The sequence below is a fragment of the Gossypium hirsutum genome, chromosome A03 (assembly GCF_007990345.1).
Source record: "Gossypium hirsutum isolate 1008001.06 chromosome A03, Gossypium_hirsutum_v2.1, whole genome shotgun sequence".
In the NCBI taxonomy this organism is placed as follows: domain Eukaryota; kingdom Viridiplantae; phylum Streptophyta; class Magnoliopsida; order Malvales; family Malvaceae; genus Gossypium; species Gossypium hirsutum.
The window spans coordinates 100,631,403-100,638,689 of record NC_053426.1 but is presented as its reverse complement, the minus strand read 5'-3'; positions in this window follow the sequence as shown (position 1 = coordinate 100,638,689).

The following is a 7,287-nucleotide window of genomic DNA, read 5'->3' as shown; positions in this document are numbered from 1 at the left end:
GTAAATGTTCCATGATAATGGATTAGGTAAATATTCCATGATAATGGGTTAGGTAAATGCTCCATGATAATGGTTTAGGTAAATGTTCCATGATGGGCATTTCATGTCTTTTGTATTAAAGAATTAAATGAATGAAATATGAAATTTTATTAAAAGAAAAAGGGTGAAAAGAACAAATTTTTGTCCATCTTTGTTCATCATAGCCTAAAGTTAGAGAAGAGAAAGGAGAGGAGAAAGCTCTTGAATGTTCGGTCACTTGGGGAAGAAAATTGAAGGTAAGTTCATGGTAGTTTGCTTCTATCTTGATGTTCATGAGTTCTTCTTGATTCTACCTTAACTCTTGAAGCATATTTTGGTTTTTGGTTGTGTTGTGAGCATTTGGTCATGAATTAAAATGAAGGAAATGGTTGTTGTTTCATGTTCTTTTGATGAAAAATGGAAGATAGGTGAAGTTGAGCCAAACAAATGAGCATGCATGTGCCTTAGATGCTAAGGGAAAAATCGGCTAACATGTTGTGCTTTAAAATGATGAAATGGAGACTATACTTAAGTAAACTCATAGATATGTGATGATTGATTGGTGATATACATGTTTAAATAACATGCATGCAAGTTATGTGTGAAAGAGTGATTTGGTAATAAATCTGCTTGGGACAGCAGCAGTAACGTGACTTTGGAAAATCACCATAAATTGTGAAAGATGAGTTAGAAGGTGAATAAATTATGTAATTAAAGCTTAATGAGTCTAGTTTCAATGAAATAAACGACAACATATTTTGAATTCTGTACAACAAGAAATTTGATTCGTAATGAAGAGTGGTCAGATTAGTCAAACAGTGAAACATGCGAAACTTTAAGAAAATCTGGTATTGATTGGCCAAACCAAAAATTCTAAAAATTTTATGGATATAAGATATATGAGTTTATTTTCAGGGAAAATTAACGGCACTTGATTTGGAGTTTCGTAGCTCCAGTTATAAATGATTTAGTAACTGTTTCTCAGGAAGACAGCTTGCAGTGAAATTATGATTATGTGGTAAACATTGACAAAAATTTGTTAATGAGTTGCTTATTGATTTCTTATAAGCTTACTATCATCTATAGGTGTGGTTGGCCAAATATTGTAAGGGGTTAATACGTAGTTCGTATTTGAATAGTTAGATTAACGTGTTAGTAATCCAATTGTAGGCAGTTCGTGTGTGGATCTCGTCAGCATATTGTCGCAAATAGGTGTGTAACTAACACCCTTTTTCTTAGTCTGGATCTGCAAAAGTCGAAAAGCCGAAATGCCAAAAACCGGTATTTTGTAGATTTGCGAGTGTGCGAATGCTCGTGAGGTAAATCGATTAATGTTTTTGGTAAGCTGCAAAATTTGGACTGCAAAGTGCATGATTTCTGTGCCCTCGATATTTTTGGGCTTAATGGGCCAAAATTGGAATGATGGGCCAACGGGCCCAATTCGGTAAGAACCCTCGGTACGTGATTCTGTTAGTACGTGAAAAGTAGGAATATGCATGAAAAACCCTAAAATAGATAAATTACTGAGATACCTTTAAAAAGTGGAAAATTTATAGTTTTACCCCTAGTAGATAAATTACCGAAATACCCCTAGGGTTAAATTGACCTAAATGCATGTTTGACTGTTGTTATTTACTGCATGCCATGTTGTTATTATCTGATGCATGGGATTGGGATATTGACGGAGGAAGTACTGAAAATGGCTTGTCCACGTACTGGAGGCTTTGCCTCAATTTACTGTTAACTGAGCAGCAAGGCTGCAACTGTGGAGTGTTGGGCTGGGTGGGTTGAGCTATTCCCCACATGGAGTGTAGGGCTAGTACGGGTGGAGTGTAGTGGTTAGTGGGTTGAGTAGTCTCCCCAAATGGGCTTACATATGTTATTGATGTTGCATGTATTTTAAAATGGGCCTATGGGCCATACTGTTATCTGAATAAGGGGCTAAGGCCCAGTTTATTGTAATCTGAAAAGGGCTTTGGTCCAGTACCACTGTTACCTGAATGGGCTTAGGCCCAATAGGCTTGAGATGACTTGGGCTTTGAATGGGTTTTCCTTACACACTGAGTTTCCCCAAACTCACCCCTTTTATTTTCATCCACGCAGGAAATCCCCAACCATAGTGGGCTTGGAGCTGTGAGGGAATTCGGAGTGGCCACCCGTTCTGAAAGTTTGCTTTTCTCCTGGTGAACTGGACATCCTATTATTTACGTTGAGGTTTGGGTTTTTAAATGTAATAAGGCCGCTTAATTATTTTTGATGGTTTTAATATGTATTACTAAGATAGGTATTACTTATTTTAACTGTTGAAATTGGATAGCTTTAGGGCTTTAGGGCGCGTTTTCAAAAAAAAAACAACAATTGATTTCAAAATAACACGACAACAAGCAAAGCTTCCGCAATGAAAGTATTTTCCAAAATTAATCACTTTTCCTAAAAATGACTTAATGAAATCGATTTCCTAGAAATATACATGACGTTAAGGTGTGGCAATGGCGGTGTGCATGTCTAGGATTGGATCCGAAGGGAGCTTGGTACTTAAGTAGTCCGATAGACTCACCTCCTCTTTTTCGGTTTCCTACCTGGTGCACAGCTTCCATTCACTTTAACCTATAATGAAATTATCTTTTAAAACACTAAGTAGGTTTTTCTGGATCAACAATATAAAATGTTTTGGACGCTTCGATGTGGCATGTCGGATCCGGCCATAACGTCTGGGCCGGGTTTGGGGTGCTACAGTGGTTGTAAATTCGATTACTATATTTAGTTCGTTTTTATATTCATATGATATTGATAATGGTGTGACCGAAATAATGATTAGTTAATAGGATGAAATATGAAGTTTAGGTATATTAATATAGATGTGAATTAGGTGTACATTGGAATATTATTTGTGTTCAAATGTTAAATATGGCTTTTGTTTGTTTTTTTTAGGGGTAAATTGCGCACTATATATATACGCATCATTAGTATGTTCGGCCATGTTGTAATATACTAAAGTTGCATATGTGATTGCATAATAATTAATGTAATATGGTTCGAATGGTTTTATTATGTGCTTGTGCAAAAGTTATCAAATGATATCTTTGATATTCAACTAATGAAATAGATATTGGCATATGTTCGATGTATGAAGTGTAATGATATATGATAGGATATGTTTTAAATATATAAGTGCCATTAATATTTGAGTTATGTGGTTCGAATATTTATATGTATTAAGTATTTGTAACATGGCTTTGTTGCACATTAGTTAATCCAAATTTGTGGTTATATAAATGATATTAATATAGTTGAAATTTGAAGCATTGTTTGTATATGTATTATAAATAATAAAGCATGATCAGTTTTATCTAGTTATGTGTTCCATATGTACAAATTTAACTAATATGATTTAGTGGATGATTACTATTGGAGTTAGAAGTTATTTTGTATAGAACTAGATGTCCAGTAATGTCTTGTAACCCTATTTCGGCAACAAATGTGGGTTAGGGGTGTTGCATTTTATTGGTATCAGAGCTACGGTTTAGTCAGTTCTAGGACTAACGTACCCGTGTGAGTCTAGCTATACATGCCATATATGATATACTGTGATAGTGTGATGATTCCTGACAGTTAAAATGTGTTTTTGTATACTAAATGGATCCCGATCGAGCTGTAGCAGATGACATGGAAAGTAATGCGCCTGCTCTCACTCAAGGGATAGCGCCGCCTGATTCTAGACCTGTTACGAGTAGCCACGAGGGAGAGGCTAAACAAGCCTTCTTTCAAATGATGAACGAATGGTTCACACAATATATCCATACAAATCTAGCTGTTCAACAACCTCCACCTCCGCCTAATCCTCCTCAGATACCTGTAATACCTCAATTTATTGATTCTATGAGATTAAATAAGTCCCCTGTTGATAAAATCAAAAAATGCGGGGCTAAATAATTCAGAGCCACCGTTGATGACGATGTTAAGCTAGCTGAATTCTAGCTTGATAATACTATCCGTGTGTTTGATGAGCTATTCTGTACTTCTGACGAATGTATTAAATGTGTTGTACATTTGCTTCGAGATTTTGCGTATCACTGGTGAAATACACTAGTATCAGTAGTTCCGAAAAAGCGGGTTACCTGGGAGTTCTTTCAAACTGAATTTCGGAAGAAATATATCAGTCAGAGATTTATAGATTAAAAATGAAAAGAATTCCTCGAGTTAAAATAGGGTCGCATGACAGTTATAGAATATGAACGGCAATTTGTGAGACTCAGCAGATATGCTCGAGAATGTGTATCAACCAAAGCAATAATGTGTAAAAGATTTGAAGACAGTTTGAATGAAGATATTAAGTTGTTAGTCGGGATTCTTGAAATAAAAGAGTTCATGGTACTAGTTGAGCGAGCATGCAACGCTGAAGAGCTCAGAAAAGAGAAAAGAAAGGCTGACTTTGAAGCTAGAATTCACGAAAGAGATCATCAAGTAAGTCATTTCAGTCGGCAACAAAGAAATTTCGAGATGACTTTAGCCGTTCAAAGGCTACTGTGGGTTATTCTAGACATGATTGAGACAAACCACCTGTGAGTTCGAGAGCTACCTTAGTAGCTAGTGTTGGTAAAATCCGACTGAACCAACCTAAGTGCAAACACTGCTGTAAACAACATCCCGATAATTGTGGATTGAATGATCGGGCTTGCTTTAAATATGGATTGATGGATCACTTCATTCGTGAATGCCCTGAGTTAGCTGAACAAAAAACAGTGTAGAATATGAGACCGAGTAACATGTCAGCTCAAGGTAGACCACCCAGAAACACGGGTAATGTGAGTGGCAGTGTAACACCTCTTAACCCTTATCCATCCCTGGAATAGGATTACGGAGCATTACCAGTCAATACAGTTCAATCACTTTAAATCACATTCAAACCTACTCAAAAACATGTCAAATTAGATATTTTATGTGCCTATATGATAAATCTTTTTAAGTATTTCACATATATTTTCAAACAGTTCAAATTCGTACTAATTAAGCCAATTTCTACCATATATAATTGTTAAATCTAAAATTTAATTATTTCACCTTTACTTTCATAACGCAAAATGACACTCATATGAATATGATATCCTAAGTACATGCCATTACTAATAAATAATATACCTTTCCACTTAGAGTTCGGGATTAGCCTGGGATGTTGATCCAAAGATCTGACTTTAACTTATCCTGTGCACGGAAACAAACTATACGCTGAGTATGAAATCAGTGGTATTTCTATAATCTGAACACTTAATAATATGAAAATATAACATTTACTTTAAAATCATATAACAATCACAATTATATAATTGTTCAATTCATAGATAAGTCCTTTATAACTCATTCAATTCTTTCATCTACTAACCCGTATAATTTTCCACAATATGCTCACAATTCACTTGAACAATAATATTATTCACTTATTCCCTTTTAGAGTTACATAAATTCATGTGTTTCAATCATGTTTCAGTTCACTATTCAATATCAATAAATAATATTCAACAATTCATATTTCAATCAGTAATTCGTTTTATTCCAAGCTCAATATCAGTCAGTGTTTTTCAATATCAATCAATTTATCAGTATCATTCAGTAACAATCAATTATTCAGTAACAATCAATTATTCAGTAGCAATCAGTTATTCAGTAACAATCAATCATTCAGTAACAGTCAGTCATTCAGTACCTTTATTCGCCTCTATTAACATGACTCGGACATTAACAGATACACGGATCCAACCAACACACCAGTACGGTACTCAGTGCCTCATCGGCTTTGCCAAAGTAAACAGTAACAGTACGGTACTTAGTACCTCATTGGATTAAACCGAAGTAACAGTAACAGTACGACACACATGGTGCCTCATCGACTCGAAGTTGAAGTTATAGTACGACACTTATAGTGCCTCATCGACTAAAGGTCAAAGTATCCCTAAACACTTCCAATCCTATGGCATGCCAATTATATCCGACTTAGCTCGATACTATTAATAGGGTTTTAATAAATTTTCAATATTCAATCAATACACATTTCAATTTAATCACATAAATTAATAATTCAATACAATTCACTTTACTTTTCATTAACATACACTCAAATTTCACAATAAACACCTATTCATATTTATTTCATTACATTCCCAATCAATTTAATTTTCAATATAACATACTTTCAATATTCAAATTTCCACATCAATCACATATATCCATATAAATTCAATAAATTTATCACATACCAAATTAATCCATTTCAATTGTAAAACATAATCCAAATAATTCTCACCTTAATTACTTATCATAACATTTAATCAAAATACAACAATTAATAATTAAATTCACTTTTCAATTTCAACCAAGGTTCATTCCAATTCCAAATAATCATCTCAATGCACTTACCATACATATTAAATAATAATTTCAACAATTAAATATTAAGTTCGGATTATAGAAATACAAACCGTAATTTTCGAGCTAACCCTCGTTAACTTTGTCTTTTCCTTTCTTAGTCGAGGTTTTCCGGTACAACGTTAACTACGAAAATTAAAACAATTTTCATAATCATTAATATAATACTAATTTACATTTAATATTTAAATTTCTTATGCAATTTCTATTCAATTTCTGCTTTAATTTCAATTTTAATCTTACCTAAGTTCACTTACTTTCTATCTCAATTCATACTTTGTTTCTACTCAATTTTCAACCAAACTTAGACATAATTATCTAAATTTCATCATAAAACCCTAATTTCAAAATTCTTACAATTTAGTCCCTACTATGTAAAACTAATAACTTCTTTTACAATTTAATCCTTTAATCAATTCTAACTAAAAATTCTATCAATTAAACCCTTAATTCATCATTTTGTTCATCATAAACTATATCTAGAAATCTAATAAGTTTCAAAAATTCCACTTAAAAAAAGTAGTATTTATCTCTAGGATTCCATAAACATCAAAATTACAAGAAAAGAGACTAAATTGACTTACCACTTAAGCTTCAAACTCTAAAACCCCAAATTTTCCTTCTTTTTCTTTCCCTTTTTTCTTTCCCCTACTACGTTTTTGCTATTCTGTTCTTTAGTCTCTTTTTTTTTCTTTATTTCTTTCTTTTTATTATTAAACTATTATATTATAATATAATATAATATAATATAATTTATTTATTTATGCTTAAATACTAAGTAAATGTATATTTATATTACAAATTATGTATGTATTTATTACATTTGTACATATTTATTACCATGCAATT